Below are 22,531 nucleotides of genomic sequence, written 5' to 3' on the forward strand. Positions count from 1 at the left end.
ACGCAGCCTAATAACCCAGAAAATTTTAACTTCAGCTGCTTACCTGCTCCTTTCAGCAAAAATACACTCGTGTTCAGAAGTACTTCACAAGCCCGTACCACCTGCACTCAATCCGTTCACTTCCATGATGTTGGTATTCTTTGAATGATTCTAAAACCGTCACAGCTGAATCTGGTGGCTGGTAAAACATCTGATAATTAACTGGAGTTTATTAATACCTGTTGCATGCATCCAGATGACTTCACTTAATTTCAACATAGATGGACACATTAATTTTGTCGACTGTAAGGTATATTCCCCTTCTATAGTGTACTCTGTCTTTTCGATACACCTATACTTCAGAGCTTTCTACTTCGAGTTTCAGCCATCTCTCGATTCCGAGAATCATTTAAGTGCGACAAATTTCGGGGAGGGCAGTAAATTAAAGACATTTGTTACAAATTATTGTCAAAATTTTAGCAGCCGAAATCTCTTTCTTTGTATGCGGTATGATTTCGCTCTCAGAGGACCTCAAAATATCGCCTAGCCTAAAAAAATCCTCAATCATGTGCACTCCACAAGTACTCTGCTACTCGAGTAGATGCTTCCTTTGCATAGTGCACCCTTAACAAGGGGAGTCCTGCAGTTCTCCATCACATAATGCGGGTCCAAAAATCTGCAGTCAAGATCGTCATAGAACAGACGGAGCCTTTGGTTGATACCCTCCACTCCACTCCATATCAAAACACTCCAATCAGTTCTGGGAAAGATGCTGTATATTGTGAGCTCTGCTTCCACCCCAAACGCGAGGCCAGCAGTCTTCGCCACTTTTGCCAGGCAGCCACACGGCGTGAGAATGGCGTTAAAACCCGAGCGACAGACAGTCATTGCTGCGTATGTGACACACAACTTGCAAATGACAGCACACTTCACGCTCAGCAGCCGCATGCGTGACCTTCTCCACACCTCGGATTAGGCTCCACAGCAGTTACGAGGACACACTGGATTTATTTTCCTGCCGTGGAAGCTTTTTTCCTACGAGACTCCATAATTCGCCTTGCATTGAACCTCTCCTTCAGTGTGCCCGCTCGGACCCTGTTGAAGGAGCGGCCACCTGTCCACTCACAGGGTGAATGAGCGAGGCTAGACGGATACCTTTTACACTGACGCCCCGCCTCTAGCGACGCCAACGCGTTACCACCCGCCACTCACCCTATGGTGAGGGTAGAGCAACAGGATCGGGTACACTGCAAAGCGCCTCGACAGCAGAGCGCGTGGGCAAAACAAGCGACATCTGAGGCGTCCCTTGCGACGCGTCAGTTTCTCCGCCACCGCAACAACGCGAGACAACATCCTGAGGATGACTGACCGTGGCCGAAAGCGTCTTTAGCTACTGGCAAATTGCGATCAGCTTCTCCTGCATCCGCACACACGTTGCACACAACCTCTCTATCCTAGCACTACTATGTTAAGAATTAACTATAAAAGCACACTCAGAAAGCTTTTTAGCAAGCTCTTCGCCTCTGAGGGGCAGTCAAATGCAAACGAGACAGATAGAAAAAATAGGTAAACTGTTTATTATTACAAAATAATCGCCATAACTATTGATGTATGTATCCCACTGTGAGGTGAGATGGTCAATGTCTTCACGGAGATATGTTTGCGGTTGCCTGAAGAGCCGTGTTTGCACCAAGACGCCCGCCTCTTCTTCCAAAGGCCACGAATGTCTTTCTCGGGGCTTAGAAAGTATGGAAATCACATGGGTAGAGGTCTGGGCTCTGTGTAGGATGTGCAAGGGTTTCCCCTCTCCTGCGAAGGCTAAAGAACTTTGACAATATGCGGGTGTGCAACAGAATGATGCCGTCCATCAAAGTTCCTGGAAGTTCGGACTACGCAACAGAAATTTCGCTATGAAGCCCTTAAAAGTCCACCAAGCAGTCCCCATATTTCCACATGAGATTTTCATTTTTCGAAGAAAGACGTTCGTGCCCTCGACTTGCTTCGGCCGAAGAGGTGCTGGTCTGGATAAAATCACGGTTCCATAGTCAACTGCAAACATTTTTCAATGAAGGCATTGGCCGTCATCTCACACAGTGAGATAAATTCATTAGTATTTATGGCGATAATTTTTGAAATAATGAACAGTTTTGTTACCTCTTTTCCATCTGTCTCGTTTTCATTTGAATGTCCCTTATGTATAAACAATTTACAGTACCAGACAATTTGAGCAGCCTTCTGATACTGTTTGTAGATGATTCTCTCCTTTACTGTCTAAGATGAAAACGCATTCCAAAATGATTTAGACAAGATTTCTGTGCAGTGTTAAAAGTGTCAATTAACCCTAGACACTCAAAACGTGTGTGATCCTTAACATAAGTTGCAAATCCCTGCACGTGTGTTAGTGAATTTGATTGGCACGTGTGTTAGTGAATTTGATTGAATGAGAAATAATCTTCCCGCGAACCATACGCGACTGGAACAGAAAAGGGAGGTAATGGCAGTGGCACGTAAAGTGCCCTCCGCCACACACCGTTGGGTGGCTTGCGGAGTATGAATGTAGATGTAGATCTAGATGTGATCACCCTTGAGACCAGATACTGGAATTAATAAATGCAACAGACTGATTAACATTGAGAAATGCTGTGACCCTATAAATGAATCTTAAGGCGGGAAATTTCCTTGTTATCACTGAAAAGAATTAAATGTGATAATAAACACGAGATTTGAATCAACTCTGTAGTTTATTACACAAATCATTAGGCTCGTGAAGCGTCGAAACCAGTCATGAAATTCCTAAAGTTACAGTCACGGAATTAACCGCGAAAATTACAAAACTCAAACTATTGCTAGGCAAAGTTACTCGGTGGTATCGAAACTGCTTAATAATCTCGCATCTTACTTTGAGAAATAGGTCTCAACTTGATTATATAACGATTACAATGACTGTTTCTCTGAACAAAGAACCAAAGAAATTCTTAGAGCTGAGCATTGTGGGGCAATGGAACCTATCATGAATCTAAACTTCAAACTCTCGATTGTCCTAACACGCCGGAGCTAGTAGCTGTGCATTACCATAATCTTTGGTATCACACGAATAGATCGCGTCTCACTGTCATGAAGTATGACACTAGGTTTACTCACTCAAACACTTTAACGTTGGACCGCAATCGGCTGCTCCAGCTGAGACTGCAGCTTGTGGAGGACAGACATGTTCAGCACCAAGCCCAAGCACTAAATCCCTTCTTCTAAGTCACGTCTTCTTGCCTAAAAAAGTCGACCACCAATCCTTTCTAAAATTACATCAATCTACCAACGGCCAATATATTCCGCTAAGAAGGGGTTAGTAAAAAAAAAGACAATGAACTCAATTCCTTCCCTCTTTTCTAAAAAACGTCCCGCTACGTGTTACATCTTCCTGATGGCGCTTCTGTTTCTCTAATAAGTGCCCTCTCAACCACCAACCACCAGTTAACCTAGAATTCCAAGTCCTGGGAAAAGCTAAGAAACTGTGCTCGAGACTAGCTGCCAAATCTGCAGAATCTTCTGAACCTGTCGTATGTCAGAGCTGTTTTACCATGTTTTTGGACAGCCAGGAGATGTTTATCTGCTGAAAGCATTTTTATTAATGTAGTCCGAGCGCCTGCCTTCTGCTGGTGGAGTATGGTTGCCCGGGACGAATGCTTTCAGTTCAGCCATCCAAAGAGGATACGTAAGAAAACCGCACAATAGCCCGATGCTGGCTCAGGCGACTTGCCCCAAAACAACAAGTGTGCAGCTCTATCTATCGGTCCCCTCCCCACAGCTCTTGCAGACGGCTGTGTTCCCTTCGCTCACCACACGTCATTTGGTCGGATCTCCATACTCCTCAAATGTCTCGTATCCACAGTGCTCCTCACTTCTGAAGTTCTTCCAGTAAAAACAGTTGATATAGCCAGTACTACGATAGATAGAAACATGTTAAAATGTTAAAGAAACCACAGCATACAGTTACTGTACTCTCGTAAACCCATTGAAACTAACTCAACTCCCATCCAATATCAAATACGAAAATGAAAATACTTCTGATGCTTGGGGAAAATATTATATGCTGGCCGAGTGCCCGGCGTTGCCAGGGTATGCATTTATTCCATCTTCTATTAGCCCATGCCTTCCTTCCTGCTCTGTCCATATTCTCCTAAACCCTGTTCGTCCATTTTCTCCTCTCCATTCTCTCAGTCCACCTCCTCCACCACCCACTACCCATGTCCTCTTATCCCTCTGTCTGTCCATCTGCTCCTCCTCCTTCCTCCTCAACGTCCATCAACTCCTCAAATGGTTCAAATGGCTCTGAGCACTATGGGACTTAACATCTGAGGTGAACAGTCCCCTAGAGCTTAGAACTACTTAAACCGAACTAACCTAAGGACATCACACACATCCATGCCCAAGGCAGGATTCGAATCTGCGACCGTAGCAGCAGTGCGGTTCCGGACTGAAGCGCCTAGAACCGCTCGGCCACCGCGGCCGGCATCACCTCCTCCTCATCCCCTTTAAGTCCACCTCCTTTCACTTCGTATAGGTCCACCCTTTCTGTTAATCTCCTCCTCCCTCCTCCTTCTTTTTCTGTTCCTCTGCTCCTCCCCCTCTCCCCATCCACCTTCTCCTCTTCTCTTTTTCTGTCAATTTCCCGCACCCCCCCCCCCCCCCATGTGTCAATCTCCTCCTCACCATCTTATCTCTCCATCAGCAAGCTGTCACCTCCACCCCAAAAGAAGGCTGGTGGTTCTTACTCCCACAGTATTTCTTTCCAGCTACTAAGTAAGTTATTAAATAAGTATATCCAGTTTGGTTGAAATCGATCCAGACGTTTAGGAGGCACTTTATACCTGCGGATTTCCTATGGAAATGTAACTTTTTGCCAACTCACTCGTCACAGATGTTTCACATATGTCTGGAACCGCGTGACTGCTACGGTCGCCGGTTCGAAGCCTGCCTCGGGCATGGATGTGTGTGACGTCCTTAGGGTAGTTAGGTTTCAGTAGTTCTAGGTTCTAGGGGACTGATGACCTCAGATGTTAAGTCTCATAGTGTTCAGAGCCATTTGAACCATTTCACATATATTTTAACATATCTCACACTTAGTTATACACATATTGCATGTGTCTCTCTAACGAACTTCGCCCACTAGTTTCGTTTTCACTCAGTGTTCATGACGTCACATCTCGTAAACGATTAGTCGTACGGTAATATAATTTCGCAGGAACATTCAACGGCATATGTGAATACAGAGCGTGAAATATGTTTGCGATTGGAGTCAGTAATAAAGAAGTAGTAAATTAAAACGATGGAAATTTTTCACGCATCTCATTGTTTATAATGTCATATCTCCTGTACTATGTGTCGCACAATAAAACATTATCGGTATTCGGGCGCGCTGGATTAGCCGAGCGGTCGGCGGCGCTGCAGTCATGGACTGTGCGGCTGGTCCGAGCGGAGGTTCGAGTCCTCCCTCGGGCATGGTTGTGCGTGTTTGTTCTTAGGATAATTTAGGTTAAGTAGTGTGTAAGCTTAGGGACTGATGACCTTAGCAGTTAAGTCCCATAAGATTTCACACACATTTGAACATTTCGGTATTCGGTACAAAACAGTCCTCTTCGAAAGAGTTTTCAGTAGACCTTGTAGTGAATTGTCACTCCGTCCGTACAATACCATGTGACAAGTGTAAATATATGTCTTGTGCTTATAGACACTTGAACAACACTCACGTCTTTAGCCTCAGATACTTTTTAAGTAAACAGTTCTTTTTGCCCTGATACTACTTTGCTCCTGGGACAGTTTTTCGTTATTCGAAGTCTTCTTCCGCATAATTCCCAGAGTGCCAACAATTTTACGAAATGTGTTTATCTTTCCTTTATTTATTTATTTGTTTGTTTATTAAACTCTGTAACTTTTTATGAATTTCCTTCAAAGTTTGTCTTCTTTTATTTAAAATGTAGAAAATATTCACCACGTAGTGAAAGACTTGCTCATTAAAATACTCTAAACTGGCTTTCCGAGACCTTCTGGGCTTTTCCTTATAATGCACTGAAAATGTCGAGCATCCACCTGCATGGACTTTTTCAAGTTCTCACTTTTAGTTTGAATGAAGCACTGAGTACAGCTCCTTTCTTTGGTAGACATGTGCAACCACTTCGCATGATTGGCTGTGAAGAACTTTGCCCTTTAACTTGCTTTCTGCTGGTGGCATCTTCCCAGAGTCTTCACTAATGGAGCGCACCGCCTGACTCGACCCCAATATGTCCCCCGTTGATGATTGACTGATCGCATTACATTGACCGTATTCACGTCTGTTTGAATGAACTGGAAGATGTGCGCGCCTTCGAGGTTACAAACAGTTAAAGACATCGAAAACTTATCAGCTAACTTTTGAAGAATTCGTGGATCAATCAGAAAACCTCTTCAGAAAAGAAGGTAATCGTGCAATTTTTTAAAGTGACAGCAATTTCCGCAATTTTGTATGACAGTTAAACTTGAATAGTAAAGATAAAATCAAAGTAAAAGGTAGAAAACCGAAAGTAAAACTTTCACAATAATCAAAGTGCATATGTGACAAGACTACCTAAGAAATGAGAGACCCAGACAATAATTAAAATCTCTACTGTAAATATTAAAATTGATCACTAGAGATAATAGTTACATCAACAAACTTTGGAAATGTGAGATCATCATTTGCCGTAGTTAGCTCTAGAATCACAATCAGAGGGCAGAAGAAGAAGCGTCAGATAGATCACAGATTCGTGATCCTCATCGGACATGGTTGTGGGATTTAAATGTTTCATTACTAATGTACTCTCTAGATGCGATATTTATATTTACGTATATAAAATAATATATGGTGCATAAAGTCTCTTAACTTTAAATGGAATGAATTAATTTTATTGTCAAGAAGGCAGATGTCAAAATCAGAAAGAAAAGAAACGTGGGAGATTCGGAAAAATATGGACAGATGTACCAGAGCAGACGAAAGTACTTTATCCAGAGAGAGGACGATGATCGCAAAAGTGAAATGGGCTAAGCCAAATTCAAGGGTGTGGCGTAGTGTTACGAATTAACGTAGATCCGCGCAGGTATTACATCAAGGTCGTGGTGTAGTGCGTAGTGAGTACGTTACCTAATCGTTTTTCTGAACTCGTTTTTGTGAAAACCAGAAGCAGGGTGTCGTGAATGACGCGGCACAACTAACTTACGCCAGGAAGTAGTGTCGGACTTGAGCCAAAGGGCGCCACATCTGCATGGAACCAGGAGGATGTTTCGTGACGCAGTACCAAGGTGCGGTGTGCCACGACTCAGTTTCTTATAAAACGGTGAATGGCCGATAGAAAAATGGGGCATGGTAGACGGAAAAACAGTAGACAGACCGTAAAGAACAAATGGGGAGTAATCCAATGTCGACGATCGCTAAATTTCGGATACATCAACACAGCTGGACGAGGATAGAGCGCGCACCTTCCTTCTAGTTTACACCGCCCGATGGTATTGTTAACTGACGTGGCGTCCACGCTGCCCGCGTTGTGGCCGTGAAACCAAACCGTAATGCCAATGCTGGTCCGTCTATTTCGATATCGGTGTCTGAATCTGCAAAAAATGCTGAAGGGTGCGTCATCGTCTCAGATCTGACAGTGGCAGAAGCGGCAGGAAGGCACGGAGCAGGCGGTGCGGCCTTTGGCGGCGCCGCTTCCGCCTGCGCATGCGCCGTGCCAGCTCCCACGTCGCAACAACGGTGACGTCATGTCGCATTACCACCGACGATTATGTAACTGACGTCGGTTCAGGACTGGCACACACCGACGTTTTTTTTTTTGTTTGTTTTTGTTTTAGGGCTCAAAAACAACTAGGGTCATACGCGCCCATGTCAGAACAGTATAACACTAAGAAGAAAAAGAGTTAAAAACTACGAGTTAAGCCCAGGTGACGGAAGGAAAAACAGCTAAAAGCAGCAACCTGAAGGAAGGTTCATAAAATACGTCATAGAGGAACAAAGTCCTTGAACTAAAGATTGAATGTCCTTCGCCATATTGCTACGGCGGATAAAAAGTAAAACACTGTCGACAGTCCGCGCATTGTTCGCTAAAACGGCTGATAGCTCAGACGGCATAAATGAGAACGTAAGTGGTTAAAATAAGGGCACTCTGTCATGAAAGGGCGAACCGTCAGAGGTTGAGGCCAGTGAGCACATAGTGGAGGCGGACATCACTCAGCAAGTGGCGATGGTTAGAAAGACAGTGCTCAATACGCAGTATAGCTAAAATGATCTCGCGGCGAGACGGCCGAGAGGAGGTCGTCCAAGACGGTGGGAGAGGCTTAATTCCCCGGAGCTTGTTCCCATGAAGGGAGGATCAGTGGTGAACCAGAGTGGCGCCACCTGCTGACAGACGGCAACACAGAGACCGACGGAGCGAGTGGAAGAACTAGCGGGGCGAGGTACCAGCCTTGGCAGCAGTGTAAGCGGCGTCGTTTCCCGTCAGACCGACGTAACCAGGAACCCACGTAAACATCACAGTGACTCCATCGAGAAGGAGCTGAAACTAAACTACTCTCGAACAGGCCATGAAGGCCAACGGTACCGACAGGCCGCCGTGTCATCCTCAGCCCATAGCCGTCACTGCATATGGAGGGGGCATGTCGTCAGCACACTGCCCTACCAACCGTATGTCAGTTTCGGAGACCGGAGCCGCTACTTCTCATTCAAGTAGCTCCTCAGTTTGCCTCACAAGGGCTGAGTGCACCCCGCTTGCCAACAGCGCTCGGCAGACCGGATGGTCACCCATCCAAGTGTTAGCCCAGCCCGATAGCGCTTAACTTCGGTGATTTGATGGGAACCGGTGTTACCATTGCGGCGGGGCCGTTCGCATCAAGAGTGAACAAGTGACTGCTTTCCTTACACGTTGCACTAAGGGATGGACGGCCTACAGTACACTGAGACTATGAATGGCACACACATCGTCGCGGTGGTTAAAATGGGGACAGTAGACTGCAATTTTCTATTTGTCAATTCTTACAGTGTTTTGGAACCGTCAAGCTACAAACTTCTGTAGTAGACACTTATATAGCGTTAAAATCGCACACATTTGAATCACATTTATTTAAAGGGATGCTGCTGTTGTGATTTCCAGACCGAAGACTGGCCTGATGCAGCTCTCCGAGCTACTCTATACCCTGCAAGCCTCGTTATCTCCGAATAAATACTGCAGGTAAATCCATTTGAACCTGATTACTGTATTCGTTCCCTAGCTTCCCTCTGAAATTTTTACCGCCCGCACATCTCTCCAGTACTAAACAGACGAGTCCTTGATGCCTCAGGATTTGCCCTATCAATCTATCTCTGCTTCTAGTCATGTTGTGCCGTAAAGATCTTTTTTTTTTTTTTTTATTTCACAATTCGGTTCAGTATTTCATCAGCTACATGATCTAATCCTTAGCACATTTAAAAGACATGTGTTTCATCCTTGTTTAAACTCCTTATCACTAACGTCTCAGTTCCGTACCAGACAACACTCCACTTAAATTCATTGTCCAGTCACATTAACGTGTCCACGTGTCAAAAAGTGAAGTCAGTGGAAGGCACCGACGGGATTGGAAGCCGTGCCGACTCCACTGCCGCCGCCAGCTGCTCTAGGTATCTCGGCCGCTTATCCATTGTGCGAACGGCGCGATCGAAATGGTCTCAGAGATCCTCGATTGGGTTTAAATCACAGTCTGGTCATTTGTGAAGCCTAGTAAACTCATCCAGGTGCTCTTCGAACCGCTCACTCACACTACGAGCTGTGTCACATGTTGCATTCTCCTGCTATTAGATGCCATCGTCAGAGAAGAGACAAACTGCACGTAGGTATGGACATAGTCCCGAAGGATAGATCCACACTTGTGATGATTCAGTGTTCCTTCCAGAATGACATCGTCCAGAGGATCCCGCGAAAACATTCTCCAGACCATAACGATCGGGCTGCACCCTTCTGACGATTCTTGCAGCAGGTTTGCTTTCAGAACTTCCACGCACTGGAGCACAAAACGTGATTCATCTGAAAAGTGACCGCTCAGCTGAGGTGCAGTTGTGGTACTGGCGTGCATGTTCCGTCCAGCCTTCCTCCCCGATGAACAGCAGTCAGCATAGGAGCACCAACCAGGCGCTTGCTGCGGAGGCCCACACGCAGCAAAGTTAGCTGAATGGCCGTCTAGGAGGCACTGTTTGTAGCCGCTTGGTTCATCTGGGCAGTATGGTGCTCGACAGCTGCACGTCTGTTCGCTCGTACTCATCTCCGCAACTGCCGCTCACACATGTCAACTACGACCCACAGTGCACCACGCTTGCCTCGGCGCCGCTTTTCGATAGCTCCCTTTTGCCACGCACAATATAGTTAAAAACGGCAGCAGGGGACGTTTTACAGACAGCCATTTTGAAAATGTCTGCCCTTGGCCCGAAAGCCGATGATCATCCCGGTTTGGACGCCAAATAAATCGCTTCGATTCCGCATTACGTCAACGACTGCACTGTCTACGGCGTTCCCCCGGCGCTCCTTATATAACTACCCTCCACAGCTAGGGCTGCCAGCTACCATCTGTGAGAGATTACGGCACGTTGGCGTCGAACATAGGCGGTGGTCGCAATGTTACTAGACCGTTACAAAACACTTCCTGGAACTTAAATTTTTGTATTAGATCTTAAAGAAATCCTCTTTTTCCTGTCCTTTCCTGCTCTAGCCAGACTGCATCTTATATCCTCTCTATTTTGGCCATAGTCAGTTATTCCTTCTCAAATAACAAAACTTATCTATTTATTTTAGTATCTCATTTCCTAATCTAATTCTCTCAGCAATGCCTAATTTAGGTCCACATATCTGATTTACCTTGTTTCACTTCGATTCATGTGAACCTTTACCGTTTTTCGAGACAATATCCTTCGGTCCACTACTCCTCGAAGATTTTTCCAGTCTTTGACAGGATTACAATGTCATCAGCAAAATACAACGTTTTAATTTGTTGTCCTTGACTTTAATTTCCTTTCCATATTTCTTCTTGGTTTCTTCTGCTATTTACTCAGCGTACAGTCTGAACAACAACCCTGTCTCACACATCTTTCAGCCACTGCTTTTCTTCCATGTCTTTCGACTCTTTAAATTCATTCTGGTGTCTCTACAAGAAGCGAATAACATTTCGCTCTACCTTCAAGATTTTGAACAGTATATTCCAGTAAATATCATCGAAAGTTTATCTGAATCTAGAAATGCTCTAACTTAGGTCTGCCCTCCTCTAACATTTTTATAACTGTAGGATATGTCGTCGTAAATATTGGATTACGTGTTCCTAATTTCTTAAGAATACAAACCGATCTTCCCCGATGTTGGCTTCCACAAGTTTTTCCATTCTTCTGTAATCTAAAAACAAGCGTCTTTGGATCCACTCTGTTACAAGAGATATCAAACATAATAGTCTACAATAGCCAACCAAAATTGTGAGGAATGGGGCATGTGTAAGCTGTCTACTATATGTCTTGTCTCGGCTTTTTGGTATCCACTGGCCCCCAGTATTATATTTCTCATTTCGCATACAAACGAATATTGAGTGCTCATTGAGCGGTGAGTGAATTCGCCCACCTGTAGTCTCACATTAGGCTGGTTCCTTCTGTGTCTTTCTCCGTCCATTATATTCCGGTACACTGAAATTTTGCTGGGATAGTGAAGAAAAGTCTATCGTGGGTACAGTCTTAAATATCGAAAATAATGTTTGTGATAAATGTCACAATCGTATTTGAATACAGACAGCTCAGTCCACAGTTACTATTTCCTTATACAATCTATACATGAACTAATTACACTTTCACACAGCAGTCAGATAACGAAGTCAGGCTACCAGTTCTTAGTGTATACATGTTACGAATATTCATATTTTGCTATCCTCTTAATAGCCTCTAGTATCCCTGTACAGAATGTAAGAAATATAGTCCCTGGCCTGACGCATTTCGTTGACTGCAACTTACAGATTTTCGTAAGATACCAAGAGATGGTCGCTGTGTGTTCAGCCTTTCGTGGAAGGAGGCCGTGACTTTCCTCGTTGCTCGCTAAACATTTCAAACTTTTCCGAGAAGATCGCACCCCAGTTTCTGTTACTCAACCGTTTTATTAACCGCAGAGATCCTCTCCTGCCATAGAAACGTTGCGGAAACAGTCTGTGATACAACAAGAGATTTACCACACGCTCCCGACTCACAAATTAAATCATAGTACTAACAAACTCACGTTCACGTTTGAAGGAGAGACATTCTGTTGAATGGACCGCTTTACAAGCAGCACTTGAGCTAAATATGTTCCAGTCAACAACCACAACGAACAATTTCTGCTGATTTTGAAGTACTTATGTACTTCTACCCAACATCTCATCGGTGCCACACTTCTTGTTCAGTCTCACGTGTCAGTAATTACACGAGCACATCACCACCTGTCAGGCGCGTTGCCGTAAAATATCTTTCACTAGTCTCGTAACGTCTCTGTCACTTGCTACCAAAGATATAAAATAAAGGCCATACACAACTGACAACGAAGAAGAATTGGTGTTATTGACGCTGCAGTTCGACAGATTCCTTTTCGTAGCGATATGGGGACTTGAGCTTTACATGGACGTTTCGCCTTAACTGCACACCGTAATTTCTCCAGCGTTGCGCAGTACCATTCTCCTGTGATGGAGGTACCGGGTTCCTTGAAATCAATAAGTAATGGGCTTCTGTAACCAAAGAACAGGGTGAGCGTCGCACTTTTCCAGTGGATATCTGGCTCTTGAACTTCTTGGGACGAGGGGAGGATGGATGCCACACATGCTGCCCCATACATACTCTTCATTCTCCGATGGATGTCTTCCAGTGTTTGTCTTTCAACAGTCAGGAAAACAATAACAGAGCGTTGGTCCTATTGGGACGCATTTGGTAGTAACGTCACCACTGTTGGCGTTTCAGCATTTACCGTAAGCACGTCGGGAAGGCGCGAATACCACATACACGTCGGTGGCTGTGTACCCGCGTCCGAGCCGCACTACATTGCACATACGCTGCAGCACCGTTGTCAATCGGAAACTTTTGGATCGCCCCCTTATAGGAAAGAATTTTACAGCAAATACAGTATTTCGGTTACTAGAAACGTCAAATTCGCTATGATAAAAACACTGAGTAAGAAGAGTTTACAATATAGGAGTATATATAGTACAATCCATGACAAGTTATAAGATAGGACTGAAAAGTTTCTTCAAAGAATGGTTCCTCGCTACTTTCGTATGATTGCGAAAACTGAGTCTCGACGAAAAGAACGTAAGGTTAAGTTTCGACAGCAGAAATAACATTTCTGTCAAGAAAACTTTCAGTCAGCTGATGTTGGTATTGCAATTTCTGGTTATCACCATATAAAGGCTGTCTGATAAAAAATGCAACTATTAAAATTCCAGCCGTTTCTGTTCAAATAAGTTGGTAACACCGAAAGTTGCACGATTTACTTCTATTTTCTTTGTGGTTAGTAACATAGCACTTCACGACCGACCCAAATTTGTCATCTTCGAAATTTATTACAAACGTGATGAACATTGTGCAGAGACCGTTCGCAAACTCCATTGAATATTTGGTCAACGTGATGTGCCGAATAAGCCGACTGTGATGAGATTGATGGCAAAATTTGAGAAAACCCATTCGGTTGTTCACATTGAAACCTCGTCGCATCCTCGTTTAGGAAAAAATCAGCATCTTGAGTAATAACGTTCCGAAACCTATTCACCGACTTCACAACAATTGTATATTTGCAGAACCGGCATCCAACGAATTCTGGAAGATTATCTGCACCTTTGTGACTGTAAAACCCAACTGACAAGAACCGAAGCCAAATGACACGAAAAGCGCTGAGTCTTCTGCCATTGGGTGCTTGCGATACGAAGAATGGACAACATTTCCGCCAAGTAAATGATGTTCACTGATAAGGAGCGCTTCCTGTTAAATGGCTTCGCGAACAACCAAAATTGTTCAAATTGACACACACAGAAGCCTCGAGTATTGTAGAGAAGCCATTAGATCCATATCGAGTGTCTGGGCTCAGGGCGCAATGATGCCGTACTTCTTTGGAGGTGGCAACGGAAATGTATTAATAGTGGACGGCGACGATTTCGTCTCAACAAGATGGTGCAACATGTCACACACACACACACACACACACACACACACACACACACACACACACACAGACTGATAAGCCGAAGCTTTATGACCACTGCCCACCGCGAAGTTGGATATCACCTGGTGGCGTTGAGGGCGCGTGATGCGGTAACTAAAGTGTGTAAGCGGAGCAGACACAAATGGGGGAAGATACGGGCCACAAATGGGGAAACCCACTGAGATAACCGATTTTGACAAAGGGCAGATTATTATTACGCAAGACCTGTGAAGTCCAGTATCTCGAAAACGGCGATGCTGGTCGAATGTTGACGTGCTACTGTCGTGAGAACTACGGAAAGAGGTAGGAGGACAGTGAAACTACTAGTAGGCGCCAAGTAGTTGAACGTCCACGACTCTTCACAGAACGTGGGGTTCGGATGCTTACCTGCTGTGTAAAGTATGATGGATGGAGGCCTGTAGTATCTCTGCCGAAAGAGCACAACGCTGGTGCTTACACAAGTGTTTCGGAGCACACCGTTCATCTTACACTGTTGAACGTGGAGCTCCGCACCAGATCACCTATACGTGTTCACATGTCGACCCAACGACACAGTCAGTTACGATTGTAGTGGGCACGGGACTATTTGGATCCGACCCCGATGAATGGAAATGTGTCCGCTTTTCGGGTGATTCACATTTTTGCTATACTAGGTCGTAGAGTTGAAAGGCGGCTCGAAACATGCAGCGCGCCACGGACGCTTTTCCTTATAGCACTATAGGCCTATGTTGTCATATTTCCGTTGTTTCCGAGAGAAATTTTATTCATTCTCTCTTTGCTACACAAGGTCTGTGGTGGTCTCCACAAACGCCGTCGTAGAGTTGAAAGGCGGCTCGAAACATGCAGCGCGCCACGGACGCTTTTCCTTATAGCACTATAGGCCTATGTTATATTTCCGTTGTTTCCGAGACAAATTGTATTTATTCTCTCTCCTATTAGTGAGAAACAAAATACTGTCGCTTCTGTTACGTAGAGAATAATAATATTTAATAGGTCAGTCTTTTTTTCTTTACGATAAATATGTATTTTACTTTATCCGTAATGTATATATCGTAATTCCTACTCTACATCTACATAGACACTCCGCAAGGCGCCGTACGGCGCGTCGCGGGATGCACACTGCTTGCCACCCCCCCCCCCCTCCCTGTTCTATTCGCAAATAGAGCGAGGGAAAAACGATTTTCTGTACTCCTCACCATGAGCCCTAATTTCTCGTATCTTAACTTCGTGCTCCTTACGCGCGACGTATGTTGGCGGCGGTAGTATCGTTCGGCAGTCAGCTTCAGATTCCGGTTCTCTAAGTTTTCTCAGAATTGTTTCTCGAAAAGAACGTCGCCTTCCCTCCAGGGATTCCCATTTCAGTTCCCGAAGCATCTCCGTAGCACCTACGTGTTGTTCGAACCTACCGGCAACAAATCTAGCAGCCGGCCTCTGATTTGCGTCGGTGTCTTCCTTCAATCCGACGTGGTCCGGATCTCAACACTCGAATAGTACTCAAGAGTAGGTCGCCCCAGTATCCTATATGCAGTCTCCTTTACAGGTGAACCAGTTTTCACCACTCGATGGTGAGAAAATGCTAAAAGAAAAAAAACAGCATCAGCGCGAGCCGACCACGGCTCATACTCAACTTCGACACCTTCCAGTACACAACGGCATCATCAGCAAATAATCGCAGATTGCTGCCGCCCCCCCCCCCCCCTCCGTCTGCCATATCATTTATGTAAATAGAGAACAACAGTGGTCCTACAGTACTTCACTAGTGCAGTCCTCACGATACCCTTGTCCCTGCTGAGCACTCACCGTAGTGGACAACATACTGGGTTCTATAATTTAAGAAGTCTTCGAGCCATTCACATGTCTGTGAACTTATTCCGTATGCTAGTACCCTCGTTAATAGCTAATACAGATGTAGTGCTTCTTTACTATATCCACGATATCCAATTCGTTTTGTTTCTGATAAACACTTAAAATTATTTTTGTGATAACCATTTCGATTTACTCACGATACACATACTCTAAGACGCGAAGAAATTATCTGAATGTGACAGAAATCGGTAGATGAGTTGTATATATACAGAAAAACAGATGACGAGTTATTCGGGTTGGCATTGGTCTATAGTGTTGCTTGATGTCCTAAGGGGTATCGTGCCAAATTCCCTGGCGCGTTAGATCGTCAAAATCTCGAGATGGTTGGAGGACCCTGTCCAGAATGATCCAAACGTTTTCAATTGCACAGAGATTCAGCAACGGTGGTGGTCAAGGCAGAGTTTTGCAAGCACTAAGACAGGCAGTAGAAATTCTGGCTGTGTACAGGCGGACATTATCATGCTGAAATGTAAGCCCAGGATAACTTGTCATGAAGGGAAGCAAAACGGGGGTGGAATGTCGTCCACGTACTCCTATGCTGTAAGGGTGCCGCGGATAACAACCAAAGGGGTCCTGCTCTGAAAAGAAACGGCACCTCAGACCATCACTCCCTGGTGTCGGGCCGCTTGGGGTGCGACTGTGAGATTGGAATCCCACCGTTATACCGGGCATCGTCAATCTCGCCTTAACTGGTCGTTGGGGCTCAGCTCGAAGTGGATCTCATCAGTGAAAGACAATTACACTCAGTTAATGAGATTCTAGACGTGTCTGGAGAGACCCTGGGCAGCGGTGGGATACCAACCTGTCACCTGCCATATGGCCCAAAAAACAGTACTGATGGTCTGGGGTCCTATTTGAATTCGTAGCAGGACCCCTCGGTTGTCATCCACAGCATCCTTTCGTGGCAAGCCATGCTGGGCCTACCTTGGCCAGCTAGGTTACCGGATCTGCCCCTAATTGAGAACTTTTGGAGCATTATGGGCCGGCTCCTCCAACCATCTTGCGATACTGACGTTCTGACCCCCCAATTGTACAGAATCTGGCACCATATCTCTCAGGAGGCATCTTTGTCAATCAGTGTCAAGACGAATATGTGCTTGCATAAGGGCCAGAGGTGGGCCAATGCCTTACTGATTTGCTCAGTTTGTGAAGCTCTTTCTCTTGAATAAGTCTGAGTTTATCTGAAAATTTTATGCATTTGTACATCACATCTACCGATTTCCGTCCCATTCGGATAATTTCTTCGTGGGGCGACCTTTTTTGTCTTTGTGTGTACATACAGTATATATTCGTAACTGCGTATTCCATTCTCCACTTAAGTGGCTAAAGAGTATTTTTCGGTACTAGCTTAGATGATTAGTGAGCCGCACTACAGCTGAACGGCTTTCTTACGTTGTTCGTTTCGTTTTGCTTCCCATAAACAGTTCTTCTTGGGTGTTAATGGTTTCGAGTCACTCTTGATACATACAAGTACATATTAACTAAATTATGTATTGCAGCCCCGCTATTAATCTAAAGTGTATTTTTCGATACTAGCTAAGACTTATTTACGATGAACATTTGATTTGATTGTATTGCGTCCGTGATGCCTGTTACAGGCGTAGAACATGTTTATACGACACTTGAATCATTTTCTTTGCCAGAAATGTTTCTCGTATTTGTATGTGATTGCTCATAATAGTTGTAATTCGAAATATTTTTCCAGGTAAGTAAATTCTGATAATCGGGACCGACTGGGTTATTTATGTTTCAGAATATCGCCAATGATACGACGTTTGTTGTGTACATTGTCGCGATTTCAATACGTCATCGGTCGGAACTGAAGACGAGTATCGCAGTTTTCTTTACATCCGTGGGAATTACAAAACAGGATCTGTCAAGCTACAGCTTCGATAACACCAGTTATTCTATTCAGTTAGTTGTATTTGGCCACTATTTTATATCTTTGTTAGCAAGTGATAGTGGCGTTACGTAGACTGCGGAAAGATATGTTACGTCAACGTGCCTGACAGTTACGCCAAGTCAAGTAAAAGACACTCGAGCGCCTGCCCTATGTATACGATTTGGTTGGCTTAGTTTGTGTTTACAGGTCCCAAGTTCCAGCGATTATGTAACTGACTTATTGAATAGTGAACTCTGGCTGCTGATGAAGTACTCACGTTCAATATGAAACTGGAACATGCGGGCTAGACCCTGACATGACTCACGCGTGTACTCTGGAGGACGGTGTGTGTGTGTGAGTGAGGAGGGGTGGGGGGAGGGGGGGACAAACGAAGTGAGGTCGTCAAAGTCATGTTGACAGACTCTCACTTTTAAGTGGCGACCATCACTCATTATTTAAATGCGTTCAGACAGACGCCAAGGCTAAAAGTGTCTGAATATTTCGCTTGTATAATGACATCTTCCTCTATGATCTCCTTGTGGTTTTTTTAGTCCTTTATCATTTCATCAAATATTTTAGTGTCCAGCAGATAATGACTTGGACAAGCAACACTACAGTTCTCCCACTCTATAACGTTTCCATAATTATTAAATGGAAAGATAGAATAACTAATTAGGTGGCATTAGGTCGACTTGGAAAAAAAAAGTGACACAACTTGACTAAAAGAAGGAATCTATTGATAGAGCACATTCTAAGGCATCAAAAAGTCGTGAATTTCGTAATAGTATTAAGTGTTAGGTGTGGGGGGGGGGGGTTGAGGGGGGGGGGGGGGTAAGAATTTTAGAGGGAGACTACGGCTTGGCTACTATAAGCAACTTCCGATGGCTGTAGGTTGCAGTAGTTAAATATTGATGAGACTTGCAGAAGATAGGTTCGAATGAAGAGGTGCTTCATTCCTATTTTCAGGCTGAAGACCGAAACAACGACATGTAACGTAATCCAATATTTTGTTGCTGCTATTCTGTAATACATTTACCGGCAATTACCTGCGTTGCTTATATCTGTGTTTTCTGTTACTGCATTTGGTAGCCTTCTTGAGATCAGTGTTGTAATTTAAATCCTGTTTGTGGTCTTCGTCTGTTGCACCTATTTAGTTTAAGAGGTTATTGTTATTTTAATCTATTTTAACCATGGTCGTCTCTACTTCATGAAAGTGCGGCAGGCCCATTATTGTTGACTAGTTCAAATGGTTCAAATGGCTCTGAGCACTATGGACTTAACTGCTGTGGTCATCAGTCCCCTAGAACTTAGAACTACTTAAACCTAACTAACCTAAGGACAACACACACATCCATGTCCGAGGCAGGATTCAAACCTGCGACCGTAGCAGTCGCGCTATTCCGGAGTGAAGCGCCCAGAACCGCTCGGCCACCACGGCCGGCTGTTCACTAGTCGATAATGCTGGAGCCATGCGAACTTTTTGCAGACAAATCTATTGTGTAGAGGAATTCTGTGACGCCTGAAGACTGTAGGTAAATGCAGGAAAATCAGCATAGCGTTGGCGTAAATAAACTTAATACACTCCTTGAAATTGAAATAAGAACACCGTGAATTCATTGTCCCAGGAAGGGGAAACTTTATTGACACATTCCTGGGGTCAGATACATCACATGATCACACTGACAGAACCACAGGCACATAGACACAGGCAACAGAGCATGCACAATGTCGGCACTAGTACAGTGTATATCCACCTTTCGCAGCAATGCAGGCTGCTATTCTCCCATGGAGACGATCGTAGAGATGCTGGATGTAGTCCTGTGGAACGGCTTGCCATGCCATTTCCACCTGGCGCCACAGTTGAACCAGCGTTCGTGCTGGACGTGCAGACCGCGTGAGACGACGCTTCATCCAGTCCCAAACATGCTCAATGGGGGACAGATCCGGAGATCTTGCTGGCCAGGGTAGTTGACTTACACCTTCTAGAGCACGTTGGGTGGCACGGGATACACGCGGACGTGCATTGTCCTGTTGGAACAGCAAGTTCCCTTGCCGGTCTAGGAATGGTAGAACGATGGGTTCGATGACGGTTTGGATGTACCGTGCACTATTCAGTGTCCCCTCGACGATCACCAGAGGTGTACGGCCAGTGTAGGAGATCGCTCCCCACACCATGATGCCGGGTGTTGGCCCTGTGTGCCTCAGTCGTATGCAGTCCTGATTGTGGCGCTCACCTGCACGGCGCTAAACACGCATACGACCATCATTGGCACCAAGGCAGAAGCGACTCTCATCGCTGAAGACGACACGTCTCCATTCGTCCCTCCATTCACGCCTGTCGCGACACCACTGGAGGCGGGCTGCACGATGTTGGGGCGTGAGCGGAAGACGGCCTAACGGTGTGCGGGACCGTAGCCCAGCTTCATGGAGACGGTTGCGAATGGTCCTCGCCGATACCCCAGGAGCAACAGTGTCCCTAATTTGCTGGGAAGTGGCGGTGCGGTCCCCTACGGCACTGCGTAGGATCCTACGGTCTTGGCGTGCATCCGTGCGTCGCTGCGGTCCGGTCCCAGGTCGACGGGCACGTGCACCTTCCGCCGACCACTGGCGACAACATCGATGTACTGTGGAGACCTCACGCCCCACGTGTTGAGCAATTCGGCGGTACGTCCACCCGGCCTCCCGCATGCCCACTATACGCCCTCGCTCAAAGTCCGTCAACTGCACATACGGTTCACGTCCACGCTGTCGCGGCATGCTACCAGTGTTAAAGACTGCGATGGAGCTCCGTATGCCACGGCAAAGTGGCTGACACTGACGGCGGCGGTGCACAAATGCTGCGCAGCTAGCGCCATTCGACGGCCAACACCGCGGTTCCTGGTGTGTCCGCTGTGCCGTGCGTGTGATCATTGCTTGTACAGCTCTCTCGCAGTGTCTGGAGCAAGTATGGTGGGTCTGACACACCGGTGTCAATGTGTTCTTTTTTCCATTTCCAGGAGTGTATATTGCGCGATGAATCGGTGAAGACATCCATTACTGTTCGATTTCGCTGCTGGTGAAAAACACTGGAAACAGTAGCAACCGTGAAATATCTATCAGTAACCGACCGGGTCATTCTAAAGTGTAATGGACACATACATCTAATTCTAAGAGAGGCAGATGCTACGCTGAGATTCATTGGAAGACTCATCCAAGGAAGAAGAGCCTTACAAAACTCTACTACCTATTTCTGAGCGCTTTGTTGTCAATATGACGAGGGAATGATCCAATCCGACATCCTGAAATTGTTCACGCAGTTTGAGAACCTGTATGCTTGTACGGCTGTACACCCGCATGGTACCACTACTGGTCGACCTCGAAGCCAACGACTTATTGCATCAATGAGCTCCACATCATCCACGTACTGCTTCCGGCGGAGTACAGGTTTCATTGGGCCAAATAGATGGACCTTCGATGCTCTTTATGGTTTTCTGTTAGGCTTGCTCTTTCTGGTTTTCTGTCAGACAGCGGGGAACCCAGTGAGCGCAAATCTCTGAGTACTCCAAATAATGGACGAGTGTGTCAGCAGTACCAAAACAGAACTCCAGTTGTGCAGCGAGGTGTTTGTTTCTGATCTGTCGATAACGTCGAATAAGAGTGTCCGCACATTCCAGCATTGTACGAGTCATAGCCCTGTGAGGAAGGTCGGCACACGGGAGAACTGACAGGTTTGCTCGACCTTGCGCTGATGCGAGATTCGACTCACCGTGCTTTTGTTCACTGCCATGTTTCCGCAGACATCTACGATAACCTGGTTTCCCACCCAAAGAAAGTCAATGACAGCTCTGCTTGGAAAGCACCTCCGTAACAGATGCCATTCAGAGGACTACTTACAGCACCACCACCTATTTGAACTTCATAAAACTATAAGGCTGAAGGGGGATTATTACACGATGTCCCACAACAAATGCCGAATTATTTTAACCGAAAGAAAACTGTGATGTACTACTTGCTGAAAGCCCATCTCATAAAAACTAGCAGCTTATCACGCTGGAATCCTATGTAACACCTACAACACCTCTCGGTGTTAATAAACCAAAATAGGTCCCATTCCCTCGAAATATAAATTCAGAAAATGTCCCAAGCCCCTCCACAAGTAGTAATTTACGAAATAGAAATAAGAGACAAATAGAGCGAAATCTATAGTAGAAAATAATAGAAAAAGAAAAGAATTTTAATCATAAATTTTGGAAGGATGGGAGGGGGAAAACGGTAGAAATGGTTAAATGACTAGTTATTCTTATATATGAGAAAATCAATATTGTAGTCACAAAACGTTAGTCTTGAACGCCAAAGATAGCGCTTACTAAACTATAAATAGACACACAATTTAATTATGATAGTCCAGTCTCTATCCTCTAGTCTGTTCGAACTTGATTAGGACGTACAGCTTTAGGAAGCAACAATAGGAGCTTTATTAAACCAGGGCGCAAGAATAAATCGCGACGAGATTGTTTTTTTGGGAAGCATTAATTTCAGATCAGAATTAGAACTTTTTGTCATATTAGAGGAACGGGGAGGTGATCAATAATCCCTCTGACTTTAACGT

General features: G+C 45.1%; 1 protein-coding gene across 1 annotated transcript in view; it reads left to right on the plus strand.

Annotated features, from left to right (window-relative positions):
- Nucleotides 1-22,531, plus strand: part of LOC126334635 (toll-like receptor 4) — a 299,100-nt gene that overhangs the window by 258,129 nt on the left and 18,440 nt on the right. The gene's annotated exons all lie outside the window — the stretch shown is intronic.

Source organism: Schistocerca gregaria, chromosome 2 (genome assembly GCF_023897955.1).
Source record: "Schistocerca gregaria isolate iqSchGreg1 chromosome 2, iqSchGreg1.2, whole genome shotgun sequence".
NCBI lineage: Eukaryota > Metazoa > Arthropoda > Insecta > Orthoptera > Acrididae > Schistocerca > Schistocerca gregaria.